At 53.1% G+C, this 14,440-nt stretch overlaps 1 protein-coding gene across 4 annotated transcripts in view; it reads right to left on the reverse strand.

The window, feature by feature from the left end:
• Positions 1-11,188, reverse strand: part of C6H10orf71 (chromosome 6 C10orf71 homolog) — a 29,155-nt gene extending 17,967 nt beyond the window's left edge. The window contains exons 1-2 of one of the 4 annotated variants that reach the window (XM_045810001.2): positions 11,037-11,188; positions 10,686-10,795 (exon numbers count right to left, since the gene is read on the reverse strand). The gene's annotated coding sequence lies outside the window, so the exon portion shown is untranslated. Of the gene's footprint in view, positions 1-8,380; positions 8,740-10,685; positions 10,950-11,036 lie in introns of those variants that run through there. The other 3 variants (XM_087862942.1, XM_087862943.1, XM_045810000.2) reach the window with 3 other exon arrangements.
• Between the last annotated feature and the right edge of the window lie 3,252 nt (positions 11,189-14,440).

Raw genomic sequence — 14,440 nt, forward strand, 5'->3', positions numbered from 1 at the left:
CATACAAGATATGTGTTCATGGTGTATGTTATCAGTGGTAAGTTTTGGGGGAGTCAAAAAAATCTTGACTTTTGACTGCACGGGGTGGGTGTTGGCACCCCAACCCCCTCATCGTTTAAGGGTCAACTGTAGATCAAGGAAAATTCATGAAGCAAAACTCAACCTGCTTATCTGTACTACTCCGGTCTACTCTCCTATTCTATTCTATTCTATTCTATTCTATTCTATTCTATTCTATTCTATTCTATTCTATTCTATTTTTTCGTTAAAAAAACCTCTATTTGCAATTTGGTCAGTGATTTCAGACTTAATAATGAGCTCTGATCTGCAGTGTTTTTTGTAAACTCCTCTGGACCAGTGACTCCAGACATTCCTGGTCAGGCCCCAGTGCTGCTGCCCTGTTTGCAGTGATGCTCGGTTTTCGTTTGGATGGAGAAATGCAGACCCAAGGCCCAACCGCTGTGACTGGCAGCGTCTGACCAGAATCGTGTGGGACAGCAGGGGAGACCACCTCAGGGGGCGGGTTTACAGGCCAGGCCTTGTCTTTGCTTCAGTGCTGTGTCCCCAGTCCCTGTCAGTGCCTGTGCTTTTGTCAAAGGAGCAAACGAATGAAGGAATAAGAGAAATCCCCATGTACTGAGTACCTGGCATAAGACAAGCGCTTTATATACTCCAGTATTATTGATTCATGTTTGTTATTATGTAATTAATATTTGCAACAGCCTTGAGAGGTGGAAATTACTCTTGTTCTTCACAGTGGAGGAACCTGGAGCCCAGAGAAGTTTACTACCCGAGGGCGTGGGGTTTGAACCTGGGGCTGCTGAGAGGGAGATAGTGCCTGCAACCTGTATTTAAGGGGGTGCCTCCAGGAGCTTCTGAAATGCCTCTTGCAGACTGGGAACCTCTGCTCAGGACCACCCCATCCCTGGCCACCTGCAGCCCCCACACTCTTGGTTCTCACCCTCAAGTCTCCTTGGAGCTCGTCTTAAGACCCTCGGTCACAGGCTGTCTTATTGCCCGTACCCCATCACACCCGAGATCCCGCATATGGGGTGCAGAAGCGTGAAAGCCTGCCCTGTCCCTCACTGGCAGTTGTGGCTCTCCAGCTATGAGCTCCGGAGTCAGACAGACTTGGGACAAGTCACTCCATGTTTCTGGGCCTCCGTCTTTTTGTAGGCTGGGGCTGATGGGGAGGGGAACCCAGCAGCCCAGTGCTTGCAAAGGCCCTGTGGCTCATGAAGCGGGTCTTGCAGGGAGAAATGATTGTAACCAACGGCCTGACCTCCACCTTGGAGAGCCTTGTCCAGAGAGGAGGTCCCTTCAGGGGGTCCTAGGCGAAGAGACACTTGGGTTTGTTGGGAGTGGGGTGTCCCTCAGCACCCATCCTCTTTCCAGCCCCTGAGAAGAGAGCCAAGAAATTTGGGGATGGGCACCACCCCTGAAAGCAGCACTGGAGTGTTCCAGGCTTGGGCAGGGTGCCCGGACCACAGGGTCAGGGGTGCTGCAGCGTTCTCCTCACCATCTGTGTGCCCAATTTCCCCAGGTGTAAACTGGCACCGTGGGGCTGGGCGGCAAAGGCAGAGAAGCAGTGCTGGAAGAGCCACGGCTGAGCCCCAGCTCCCGGCTGGCAGTTCCGGGTGTCCATCCCGTTTATCCGGCTCCTACTGCCTGCCACACACTTGGAATCCGTGATCTTGCTCAGTGGTCACAACCAGGGGCAAGTTAGGTAGGGCTGGTGCTGAAGGAATTTGAGCTGGGAAAATCGCGGGTCAGAGAGGTTGAGGAACTCGCTCAAGGTCACACAGCCAAAGAGCGCCAGCGTTGGGATTCAGACTCAGGTGTCTGTGCTACATGGCTCTGCCCTTCCTATGCAGGAAAGGCCGAGCGAAGTTTTGGGTTTCTGGGGATGTCTCCATCTGCCATGGTGTCCACGCAGGGTGGCGTGGGGGGGAGCAGCAGCTTCTCTCTTGGCACCTTCTCTTTTACCTTCAGTGGTTCTCGTCTTCCCATCAGGGAGTATTTGCTTTGGCAAAGCTCGAGATGGCATCCGTTGTACCTGGCTGTCCTTCAGGGAGCATACTGGAGGGTGCCATCTTCCTCGGCCCTGCGCAGCCAGGAGGGCAGGACTTTCTGGGATGGGGGAAGGGGCTCACATGGGGAGTCAGGGAAGTCCTAAACCCAGGAGTTCCTAAACTCCACGAGGGCACACATACGCAAACACACACTTGTCAGAGCCCGGCTGTCCCTGGCCTCTCACTTCCTGCTGGAGGTTGGAAGTAGATGGGAGATGTGTGCGTGGTAGATGACAGCTGTCCTTTCTCCAAGGGGTGTGGCAGCTCTTCCAGGGAAGGAGAGACAACTTTCCTGCCGCGGGGGACTGATGACCGTCTTGCCTTCTTCATGGAATTCCTCATGGGATGCTTTACAGTGGCAAGAAAAAGAATTCCAATGTGGCCACCCAGGTTATCCTTCTAAAAATGAACACTTGAAAAATGCTCTCTCAACAGGCAAAGTTATTTAAAACTACAGCTGGAGTTGAAGGAAAAAGATAGGCTCCTGGAACATCTCCTACCACGTTTGAGAACAACATGGGGACCTTGTCCCCTTTCCTTCTCGAAGGCAGTGGTCCTCCTTGAAGGCCCCAGAGGCCTTGGTAGCGGGCTGGGCCCCACCCCAGAGATGCCCACTCAGGAGGTCGGGGCAGGGCACGGGGGATGCTGGTGTGGCCAGCCTTGGGACCACACTTGGAGCTCCGCTGCCCTGGGTTGGAGGCTGTATCCCTTTTTGGGAGGTTGTACTGATAAGCCAGAGGCTCTGGGGCCCCTTGGGCCCCGCGGTTTCCAGCACTGCGGTCTGGGCTATGTCTGCTGTGCTCTAGGCTGGCTCTGGGCAGGCGGTGCTTGAGTGGGGTACAGAGGTGATTCAGAAATGCTGCCCTCCTCAAGGGACTATTGTCTGCGAGGGGAGAGCCGCAGAGACGAGTGCAAGCTGCAGGTCCGGCAGGTGGAAGGAGGGCGGTCTCACGGGGCAGGGCTTGTGCGAAGGCAGCTGCAAGACAGCTTTGGCTGCTGTGTGTGCCTGACACCCACCTGGTCCCGCTGGTGCAGCAAGCAGAGTGTGGTGGGAGGAGCATGGGATTTAGAGTCAGACCAGGAGTCCCCTCTTCTAGCCCCGTGTGACCTCGACACATTGCCTCCCCTCTCTGAGCCTTCGATCCTTCATCTGGAACAATACCCACCGCATTGGGTGGTTGTGAAGGATGGGGGTAAAAAAAATATCAGGAGCCCAGAGGAGATTTGCACAGCATAAGGACTCCATGAATGGAAGCTTCCAGCACTCCAGAGACCTCAGGTTTTTGAAGGGGACAGCGCAGGGAAGGAATCCCATATCTCCATCGGTGGTAGCAGCACCCGCCAACAGGACTGCTGAGCGCATTAAAGGAGTGCATGTGTGTAAAGCACACAGTAGGTGCTCACGAAATGCCAGCTGGTATCATTTCTAATCCCCAGACAGGGGCAGTATAACATGGTGGGTAGGGCATGGCCTGATGCCAGACCCCCTTGGGCACGGGTCCTGGTCATGCTAGCTGTGAGTGACCCTCTGCAAATTATAAACCCTATTCGTGCCTCAGTTTCCTCATCTGTAAAACGAGACTAACAGTCGTACTTGCCCCATGGGGTCATAGTGAGGACCTAATGAATTTGTGTCGGTGAAGTGGCTGGCACCTAGTGGCTGTCCGTAAATGTCGCTAACCTCCCCACCACATGTCTCGCCCCACTTAGGGCCGGGGGCACGAGGGTCCCTAGGATGACGTTGCCTTTCGCCACATAAGCAAGGCAGTGACTGACCAGTGTGCTGAGAGGGCTTCCCTGTCCTGGGATCTGCCCTTGTGCGTGCCCTCTCCACCTGGTTTCTCTGCCTTAGCAAGCCACTCAGCTCCCTCATTCTTAGATGGGATCTCGGCTGACCTTTCGCAGTGTTGGTGCTTGTAGGGAGTTTCCCTTGGGGAACCTCTTGGGTCTGCAGCTCCTAGGTAGTCACCAGAAGCAATTCGGAGAATCCCTCCATGCTCAGTTACAATTTAGACTCCTACCCTTGCCCTAGTTAGTAACTTTAAATTAGGTAAAATTAAGTAAAGCTTTAATCTCCCTTCTTTCCCTTGGTGGGGGAGGGGAGTTGCTGCTGGGGCAGAGCAGAGCATCCTGGCTGCTGTCGGTGTGCATGGAGTCACCCAGACCCTGCCCATGTTCCTGTGTGGGTGGGAACATGACTTCCCCTCTCGGGCTGAGTCCTCCACCCCAAGTGCTAATGGTGCACAGATCCGTGACGCTATTTGGTGTATGAGGGAAGGTAATAATGATGTGTGAATGTCCAGTGGCCACTGTGAGGTTGGGTCAGTCCTGCATGATGCCAGCTGCTCTACGGCTGAGCAAGGAAGCCAAATCTGCTGAGCCCTGAAACATTGGGGTTTTTCTTTAGCGACCTCTGGAAGGAAAACCCCAACTCCAACCTGGAGTTTAAGCAGGAGAGAAAAAACCCGACAAATAGGGCAGTTGAGAAAGCAGTTGTCATATTTATTATGTGCCTGGTACTTTTCATATGTTTGCTCAGTTCATGCATGAAGGAGCCCTTGAGAGAACATCTCATTGGTTGGTATTCTCATTTTACAGAGGAGGAAGTTGAGGCCCAGGGGCTGGCTACGAAAGGTGGAGCTGGACTGTGAATCTGGATCTGCCCGTCCCCAGGGCCCCTGCTGAGCACCTCCTCGGGGCTCCCGGAGCAGCAGGAAGCCTCTGAGGCTCTAAGGGCAGGAGCCTGTCTGGGCATGCTTGGCTTCTCTGCAGAAGGTTTTGACTCTTTGGTAAGTGGACTGGCCTCCTCATAGAGACTCTTCTGGATGGAAAAGACATAGGCTTTGGACCCAGGTCCCAGGTTTGCATCTTAGCACCTCATTAACTGCGTGCACCCTGGGGCAGCTTACTGAACTTCTCTAAGCTGCAGGTCCTACCCTTGCAAGGGGATCCTCCGACCTACTACGCCGGATGAGGCTGGCAGTAAACCCCAGACAGTCTACGCAAGCACTCTGCACATGGGAGCCAGGCAGCCAGGGATGGCCCTGATGAAAACGGTGGGCACGCAGGGACAGAAGTGGCCCTGAGCTGGTGGCTTTAGCCCGGTGGGTTTGAATTTTCGTTTCTTGACCTCCGTGGCCGTTAGGCTTGACCTGCCCCAGAGAGGGGCCGACATGACCAGGTGAGGGGAGCAGCCGCTGGTGCTGCCTGTGGCCAGGCTGCCCCAGCTGAGGGCAGACCCAGGGGCAGCTCCAGCATGAGCTGGCTGTCGCAGGCAGGGCCTCAAGGTGCAAGGCCTGAATCCAGCCTCCGCAGTCAGCAGGGAGTGGGGAGAGCACTGCGCCACTCAAGCAAATCTCAGTTTCCTCTCCCCCTTGCCTTCTGAAGCTCCAGGCGAAGGCATGGCTGAGATGAAATTCCTCTGTTACAACGCTCAGCCTTGCAGTCCCTCAGAAGTCAAGCCCACTCTGGAGGGGGCTCCTCAGGGACAGGAGGGACCAACTGAGGCAGGGAAGAGCATCCAGTCGGCAGAGCTCCTGGGCTCCTGGTGGCACCATGTGCGGGTGTCTCCGTGGGATTTGGAAGCCCTTCTAGGCCCCAGGCACCTGTGATGTGCTCGTCTTCTCTGGGCCAGAGTCTGGAGGGATGGCCATGCAGAGAATGGAGGACACAGCAACTCCCCGCTTCCATGTGCTGTGGTCCAGAAGGGTCTCTTCCCTTTCCTACTAGGGAAGAGAGGTCTGTCTGTCCAGTGCTGGGGAGAAGGCTACTATTGGTGGATTGGACTTGCTGTCAGATGCCCAGACACTCCGACTCTGTAGCCAAGCTCTCCAAGCCTGACTGGGCAGGCTTGGAAGGGAATGCCCTTTGTGCCAAGTGGTCTTCAGTCTCCCACCCGAGAGCCATGGTCAGCGGAGAACTGCTCTGCCTCTGCCTTGAATAGCAGACACGCATCACTCACACATGCAGCTCCCTCTAGGGAATATTCCATGATGATACTGATGACTTACATTGGGGGTGACACAGCTCAGCAGTGCTCCACAGTCTCCATTTTTGGGTCTTGATCTATGTGCCTTGACAAATTCCTTGTCTTCTCCCAACCCCCCATCTGTCCTCACCAGCTGGTATCATGCAACCCCTGGGAACCAAGTAGAAATTAAAAGATATTTTGACAAGCAGTTTTTCCAACTAACTGAATGAAACGTATTGAGTTGTAGGGTTACAGACTGGCTGGATTTGGTGAAATGTGGTTTAAACTCTCAAATGGAAGTAAAACCAAGATCTTCTGTAGCCTGTTGGGAAATGTCAGCTCTGATGTCTCCACGAGGGCCACCTTCTCTTAAAGCCCTTTGCATCTCTCCAGTAACCCTCAGCAGACGGAGTGAAATCCCAAGAGACAGTGAAGAAGATGGCCCAGCCCTGTCTCCACTGGCTGGCAGGTGTCAGTTACTGAGATTTCTGGCATAGCCTGGAGGAAAAGGGCTATTTCCAGACGTGGGGCTTCCCCTTTCTGTAAGGGTCTCTAGGGCCTCTCAGGGTCAGGAGCGAAGAAGCAGGAGATGCCAAGACACTTGCCTGCGTTGCAGTGAGAAGACTCCAGCGTGGACGCGTTCATCCTCTGAGGACTGGTGGCCCTCTGTAGCCTTCCCGGTCTCCTCCACACACACCTGTCTCCCCAGCTTGCCAGGAGATCCAAGCCCCTGTTTCCAGGACTCAGCATTCCACCAGCCCCCTTTCCTCCCAGTGCTCACAGTTGCTCCCATCCCAACCAGCTTCTGGTCACCAAACAGCAGGCACAATTGTCCTCCTCTCAAAGACCCAGGGGCAGAAGCACGCTGGACTCGGGTCACCCGGAGATGTCTATTTATAAACCATCCTGATAAGCACAGTCTGCCCTGCTCGGCCCAGGCCACACTCCACAGCAAAGCTAACCTCCCAGTGTCAAACGGAATATTTCCTGTACCAGCCAGACTGGAAAAACCAGCCCTGAGGAGGGGCTGGGGCTCCTGAGCCAGCTACGGATCCCCGAAGGGTCCAGCTGACAGGCTGTTTTAACAGCTGGAAATTTCCCTGCTTTTTTTGGTGTGGGTACCAGGTTGACCCATCTCAAGGAATGTGCTTGTACAACTGGGGTCAGCAAACTTTTTCTGTAAAGGGCGCGCAGGAAAGGTTTTAATGTTTGCTGGCCAAATGGCCTCAGCCTTTGTAGCCATGGGCAAAATGTAAACGAGCAAGTGTGGCTGTGTGCCAATAAAACTTTATTTACAAAACCAGGTGCCCAGCCCACAGCTGTGGTTTACTAAACACTGTTGTGGAAGGAACTCAAATGCTGGCAAATTGGACCCCATTTAACACAAACGTTGGTTTAATCTACTCTCCAGGATTTCTACACTTACGGGTTTTTAAGAATATTACTTCAAATATAGTTCATTATAATTGGGTTAGAAGTGTTGAAAGAAGTGGTCTATAATTTAGTTTAAAAAATAGTTTTTATTTTCTAGAGCAGTTTAGGTTTGCAGTAAAACTGAGCAATTTAGGGAAAGGAACAGAGATTTCTCATATAGTCCTTGCCGCGCTCCCCCCCCCCCATATGCATGGCCTCCTCCATGACCAACATCCGTGGGAGGGGTTTCAAGTCCTAAATAATAATTTTTGTAAGGCTATCTAGTTTTCCACACATATTCAGTATTGTTCTCCTCAGTGATCCATTCTCCATGAGAAAAGAGATACGATTTTAGATTTGGCCAAGCGCGAGTCTGGTGGAGGACCCCCAGCATGTGGGAGAATACTGTGGGGGGCTCCATGCTCAGGACACACATATTCCCAGAGTCCACCGGCCAGAATGTCCCAGTGACCAATTGTCCTCTTTGTTACAGCCGCCGGGATCCTGCCTAGCCTAGCACTGGTCTCAAGATAGTGAGTCCCCTGCCTGAAGACCTGTCACTGTGGGGTTGCCCCCGTTTGACAATGCGTGACTTCGGCCGATCCACAGGCTTGTGTCTGCTCGGCCATGTGAGAGCAAAGCGTCCTGACACACGCCCGTAAGGACAAAGTCACACACATCTGTACCATGCACTCTGTACGGCATACCCCTCCTGCTGCACATGGAAATCTGGCACCCACGGCACCCCCAGCCCACCGAGAACCTCAGCCCCCAGGGTGCCCCTTGCGGCTCACACCACCCTGCACAGCGCCCGGACTCGGAACTCCATCCCCGCCACTGCCGGCCCCCCAGCGAAGGTCCCTGCCGCGGGGAGCTCCAGCCTCCCTGCCTCCGCTCAGAACCCAGCCAAGCGTCCGCAGCCTACCTTCCGCTCTGCGCGTGGCCCAGCTGCTGGCTCTTCAGGCCTCCCCGGGAACCGGAGAGAACCCTAAGTCCTCCAGCAGCCCGGCTCTGCCTGGCCGCCGAAACTTTCTTCCCTCCTTTTCTGGGCTGCCCAAAGAGGAGCCGGGGACGGAGTCAAGACCCACACCTCTTAGTTCTCACAGACCTGCCCACCTGGGGGAAATCAGGGCCCAGAAGTTGTCCCGACACGGGACGTTCATGAAGCGTACCTAAATAGAGACCCGGCCGGGGGAAACCAAATGGTGTTCTTGGTGGGGAAGAGGCAAACAGTCCGCACCGCACACCCGCGTGGTGTCAAGTAACAGTCAGATTAAACAAACAGCCTCAGCAGCTATTTTTACATCCAAATCGGCCGCTGGTAATAGATAACTTGGGGAGTGAGAAATTGCTTGCCGCTGAGCTGGACCCTAACCATGAGTCCAGCTTCAATCCAGAACGATTTCTGAAAGCTATTTCAGCACCTAGATCCAAATACTAACATCCCAAGGTGCGAAGGAAAACATTTGTTTGGGGAAACGTTAAAAAACACGATAGTGGGTGCCTTGGAGCCAGCGCCAGCCCGGACGCCTGCTGATGTCCCGGGGCAGAAATAGCCTGTTTCATCATCCCCGCGGAGGACCGCGGCCTGCATTCCTCGAGTAAGGAGCCGCACTCTGCTGTACTTTCGGAGCAAAATAACAGGCCCAGCTGCAGGCTGGGGGAAGGCCGGGCTGGGATTTCAGGGGGAGAGTTTCAGAAGGATGGGAAATAATCAGGGAAGAGGCAAGGTAAGTGGCTACTTGGTGAGCCGGGCCGGGCAGGCCCCGTTGTGTGCAAGGTCCAAGTGCTGGTGGACAGGTCTCATCCTGCCAGCTCAGAGCTCCCCTCTCCGGCTCTGGGAGGGGCTGGCCCAATGGCCACTTTCTGTCTCAGCCTGGGGTTGCCTGCTCTCCAAACTGCCTGCAGATCCCCAGCATCTTCCAACCCTTATGCCTTTGCTCATGCTGTTCCAACCCCTGGGAGCCCCCCTTCCCCTCCCCGAGTTGGCCCTGTGACGGTCCTCTCACTGCAAGGATTTAAAGCAAGAATTTTTGTCTTTGTTTCCAGGAGACTTTTCTCATGTCCCCCTGCCCCTTGGCCTGGAAAAGTGGAGGGGCTGGTCCCCACCAGGAACCCTGCTATACGAGGTGCTCAAAGCCCCTGAAAGTCTGCACAGTGCTGTATCTCTGTATCTATTTGTGGACTGCCCCCCTCCCCCTTGTGGGCTCCTCATGGCCAGCAACCTGTGTCCCAGCCCTAACTCGGGGCCTGGCACCACCTCCAGCCTTGAATCTGCTGGTGGCCAGGGTCACAGAGACCCGGGTCTACACACTTCAGTTTGAACCAAGTCAGAAAGAACAGCTCCTTGTTGTCCCTCAGTAGGAGGGGTCAGACCCCAACCAGCATATTAGCCAGCCCCTTTTCCTCCCTGGAGCCTCAAAACTTGCCTTTTGTCCTGAGAACTGAGGACCTGACTGCAGGGACACCTGCTCACTGATCAGTACTCAGAGACAGTGTGAGGGAGGCTCGAAGGGAACCCCTTGATTTTACCTACCCCACCCACCTCTCCTGCTTGTCAAAACCAACACTAGCCAATCTGGCCATTGGAAAGAATCAACTTGAGATGTGAGCCAGCATTAAAACAACACAACACAACACAACACAACACAACACAACACAACACAACCAAAAGACTCGGAACCCTGGCCCCTTGTATTTCCTAGCTATCTGACACCAGCCAAAGCCCTTAACCTCTCTGTGCCTTAGTTTACTCATCTGTAAGATGGACAGACTGCCTAAGCTCTGCTGGGCTGAAGATCAAATGAATTCATGTACACGGATATGCTTGTATATTGCAAAGCTTCTCAAATGTTAGTCATTTTTTTGGTGATTTTTGCCGCACCTTCAACCAACCGTACTAGCACTTACTATATTTTTGTAAGAAAAATTTAAAACAACTTCTTAAAAAACAGAGCTTTGCAGCAAACCTGCAAAATCGTGGGTTTGATGTTCTAGTTCATTTTTTCCTGTTACACATTGAAACAAATTCATCGCCAGTTCACATGTTATCTGTGCACGCCCAAATCATTTTGTTCCAGATTTTAGGGAAGGCTGCATTGTTAAATCTCATTTTACAGGGGGCATTTGCTTTGGGGTGTGAGTAACAGGAGCTGAAACCACTCAGCAGGGCCCTGGTCTTCCTAACTTGCTTTCCTCCCGCTCCTCAGCACATTCCTTCCCCAGCTTACTTTTAAGTCTTCGCAGGTGGAGAGCCTGACCGCGTGTCTGGTTTGGGGTCCTGGAAGAGGTGAGTTTTGCAGTGCGGCGGGAGCTGGTGGTGTTTGCTTGAAGTGGCTGCCTGAGAAAAGAAAAACATGAGGGTGACCCAGGGAACTTTCAGGAGGCAGGACAGTGGCTGGCAGCTTTGTTAGCGTCAGCAGGAGGGGTCGGGAGAGAACAATAAAACACAGTTGATCCGGCAAGAGCCTGGCCTGGGAGCAGGAACCCTCAGAGCTTGGTGGTGGGGTGGTGGGGGTCCAGCTAGACTGGTCACAGCTGACAGCTGCAGAATCCGATGTCTCCCCCGGAATGTGCCCTACCTGCCCCGTGCCATGGACTCCACATCTGGCTCGGTCATGGTGGGCACACCGGGGTGGACCACCCCCACACCGAGCACAGCCAGAGAACTCAGCTCCCGCTCCGGACCAGGAGCTCGAGGTGAGCTGGCATCTTTCCAGGGGCCGGGCCCAGGCAAAGTGACCACTCTCGTCCAGTCCAGGAGCCGTGAGCTGCGTGGAAAGAATGTGAATGAAGACACAATTCTAAATGTAGAACCACGGACGCTATGTGAGCTGGCTCCCTAATCATCCAGAAAAACAAGGCCTGCGTGTACATTCTGCAAGAGCATAAATAAAGCTGTCCTCAGGCAGCGGGCTCCGGCGTCCCATCCTTGCAGTGACTTCTCTGGCCCCAACTCACGGCAGAACCCCTGAAACATGGCAGCAGGGGCCCATCTGCCTGACCGCATGGGTGAAAATGGCCTTGCTCTTGCCTGGACGTGCATGGTGCTTACTAACCTCATTCTGCAGCAGACTGGCTCCATCCTGCGCCTGTATTATTCAGGAATGTTCAAAAGCTCGTAATGGGGACAATGCAGAATTTCCAGGGCTGGGTGTTTGAAGCTCACATCCCTGCAAAGGACATGAGGCAACTCTCCCAGTTCTCCCGCCGTTGTGGTTGTACCAGACTGCTTGTCTGGAGGCCTCAAGCAGACTTCTCCTCACTTGTGCTCATTCTTTTTTATGAGTTGTTTGCATAAACTTCTTCAGGAGGGTGGAGCATTTCCTGGGCTTAATAATAAGAACAAAGTCATAAATGCTAGTTAACGCTTATCAAACCGTGACTCGGTGCCCTGCACTGTCCTGAGTCTTTACCTAAATTAACCTCTATGCTGTACCCTCTTTATCTCAGGGCCTGGCACCATTCTGTCCTAGCCCCACAAATTGCTACCTGCCAGGGAGCTAAGCAGAGACACGATAAGGAAACCGGTGTTTCCTGAGCCTGCATGATGTTCCAGGCACCGCCCGTGTGTTCTTTCACTGAGTCCTCACGATATCCCAGTGTGGTGTCTGTTCATCTCCCCTCTTTACAGATGAGCAAACTGAGGCTTGCAAAGGTCCTGGATGTCATTCAGCTAACTGTGGCACTGAGGGTGCAGATGAGGGCATGTCTGTCTGCCTGTCCAGTCTGTATATCTCTGTGGCACCCCCACCCCCAATACAAGCACACTCCCAGCCCGAGTCCAGGGAACATGGCTGCCTTCCATCCACCTGTTTTCCTTGTCTCTCCCTGGCAAGAGAGCAAAGTCTGGCCAGGACACCTCCTTAGCTACTGATTTGTTATGGGAACTGAGGGGATTCTGTAGCTCAGCGTCGGCACAGTGAAAGCATATCCTCGGGGCTGATGGCAGGGTGGGACGTCACTGTAGGGGGATACAGCTGCAGCTTGGGCCTCGCTGGGCTGTCACTTGCTGAGGGGCCTGAGCAATCAGACCCTTCCTGTCAGGTGGATTTTCTTACCAGGAATTCGGAGTTGGCTCCTTTGTGAAGGGACGTTATGTGGTAATGCGTGTCTGGTGCCTAGCTCAGAGGTGCTGGATTTATCGAGGCAGGGGTGGGGGCAGCCTGTTTGCGCTCACAGCTGGAAAATGGCTCACTGGCTCAGGTTGCTGGGACCCCTTCCCTAGGGCTGCTGCTCTCCTAGCCTCACCAGCCTGGCTCCAGGATGGTCGTGAGCTGGAAAATGGCTCACTGGCTCAGGTTGCTGGGACCCCTTCCCTAGGGCTGCTGCTCTCCTAGCCTCACCAGCCTGGCTCCAGGATGGTCGTGTCATAGTCAACTGACAGTTACCTGGGCCAGGAGGGCTCTCCTTAAGGCCTTTCCTTCAGAATTCCTTGCTTAGGACTTTCCAGTGAAAGACTTCAATGCAAGAAATAGAACCTGGGCCGTGAAATGAAGTAAATCCCATTTATTAAAATGCTGTCAAACACCAACAAAATCATGGTGGCCAGTGGAGAGGTCAGCCACCAGTGCATGTGGAGTCTACGAAAGCCATCTCTCCACATGGAGGGATCTGGAAGTCGAGAGTCAGGAGGAGCAAGGGGAGTGGAGAGGTGTGTGTGCTCTACTCTTTCACATATGGGCCCACAAACTTTTTCTGTAAGAGGCTAAAGTAAATGTTTTCAGGTTTGCGGGCCAGATGGGCTTTGTCACAACTGCTCAGCTCGGCTGTGGAAAGTGGTCAGAGATGATCCATAAACAAAGGGGCGTGGCTGAGTTACAATAAAACTTTATTTATGGACACACAGATTTGAATTTTGTATAATTTTCCCAGATCACAAAATATTCCTGTTTTGGTTTTTCCATTTAAATATGGAGTTTTAGCATTTTTAGCTAATGAGACGGTACAAAACCTGGGGCAGGACAGGTCGGCTCCCGGACCGTCGTACGTGCTGAGTACTGAACCACTCTCTCCCTCCAGGCACATGGGCTAATGGCCACCGGAAACCTCACTAGTCTGAATGGAGACCTGCTGTAAGGGGGGAAGCACACACTGGAATTCCAAGACAGTGCCCCCCAAAAAGTCCACCCCCAAACAAAAGCAGAACGTGAAAGGTCTCCCGTATAGAATAGTGTACTGGATCTTGTGTGGATATGATGATACTTTGCATATTGTGGCTTTAATAAAATATATTATTAAGATTGTTTTCACATATTTCTTTTTACTCTTTTAATGTGGCTACTGGCAAATTTAAAATGACACACGTGGCTCACGGCATGTATTTCTAGTGGACGGGGCTGAGCGGCTCCTCTCCTGGCAGTGACCCTGCCCCTCACCACCCACTGCTTCCATGAGGCCGGTCGGTCCGCTCCTGGGATCAGGGCGGGTGTGGTCCTGATGAAAATGTTTCAGCTTTTCCATCGTCACCTGCTCTGAGTTCGGAAGTTAAGCAGGAACTGTGTATTCCTAGATCACTAGTAGTATTATTTCTATTTGGTTCTTCCATTATCTGTAAAATAGTGAACCTTAAGAAATTAAACTTTCTGTTGATGAAGACAAATGGGGATAGTTAACCATGTTCTGAGCACCTACTGGATACTGGGTTAATGGTCTTCTACCCAGTGTATATTTTAATTTTCACAACCCCCCAGGGGAGTGTGGGGACCATTCCTATCTCCAGTTTCAAATGCAGAACAAAGTCAGAGAGGTAAAAATCCCTTGCCCCAGATTATGTGATTGACAGCAGAGCTGGTCTCAAAGTCAGGTGGCGCTGTCTCCCCAGACTGAATTTTGTTCCTGGTGCCACACCCACTCAGGTGCTCATAGAAGCAGGGCCTCCTGGAAGAACTGTTTCTCCTTACAGCTCAGAGAGGTGGCGGAGGGAGCGCTCAGAGCGGCCTGGCTGTGGAGGAAGAGGATTGTAAGGCAGGGCTGGGGTGCAAAG

The sequence above is a fragment of the Ursus americanus genome, chromosome 6, assembly GCF_024610735.1.
Source record: "Ursus americanus isolate L20-20 chromosome 6, mUrsAme1.1.p, whole genome shotgun sequence".
NCBI classification, from domain to species: domain Eukaryota; kingdom Metazoa; phylum Chordata; class Mammalia; order Carnivora; family Ursidae; genus Ursus; species Ursus americanus.